Consider the following 805-nt stretch of genomic DNA (forward strand, 5'->3'; position numbering starts at 1 on the left):
CCGAACTACAATCCCGGGATGCACAGGGATTGGGGCGGTGTTTAACGCGCCGGGTGGGGGGGGGGGGCGGGGGGAAGGATAGAGAGGCGCGTCCCTGGCCAGGCATGCTGGGAGTTATGGTCTCTTAACGGTTTCCAGCGATTGGGCCCCAGCCTGCACACTACAATCCCAGCAGCCACCGGGCTTCGAGGCGGTGTGTAGCACTGGAGGGAAGGATAGGGAGGTGCGTCCTTAGCCAGGCGTGCTGGGAGTTATGGTCTCTTAACAGTTTCCAGTCCGTTGGTCTCAGGCCTACCTGACTACAATCCCAGCATGCGTTGGGCTTGGGGGCGGTGCGCAGCCCTAGAGGAAGGATCGGGACGGCGGGTACCTCGCAAGGCATCCTGGGAGTCATAGTACTTTAAGTATTTCCGGCCCATTGGTTGCGAGGCCAACGGACTACAATCCCAGCATGCGCTGGGTTTGGGGGTGGTGTGTAGTATGGCAGCGAAGGATAGGGAGGCGCGTCCCTAGCTAGGAGTGCTGGGAGTTATGGTGTCTTAACGGTTTGCAGCCCATTGGTCGCCGACCTGAGAACTACAATCCCAGCATGCGCTGTCTGTCCTCCCCCGTGGTGCGCAGCTCTGGAGGAAGGGACAGGGCGGTGTGGGCCTCCGCCTTTCCTAAGCGGTGCCACCCCATCGCCAAGGGAGTCCGGAGAAGGACTTGAGGGGCAGATCTGGCTGGGCGATGAGGACGGTGTGACGCTGCGAAGTGCACCTCCCTTGCTCAAATCGGAGGGGTCTGGTCCTCACTGAACAGCCCG

The sequence above is a fragment of the Pan paniscus genome, chromosome Y (assembly GCF_029289425.2).
Source record: "Pan paniscus chromosome Y, NHGRI_mPanPan1-v2.0_pri, whole genome shotgun sequence".
NCBI classification, from domain to species: Eukaryota; Metazoa; Chordata; class Mammalia; order Primates; family Hominidae; genus Pan; species Pan paniscus.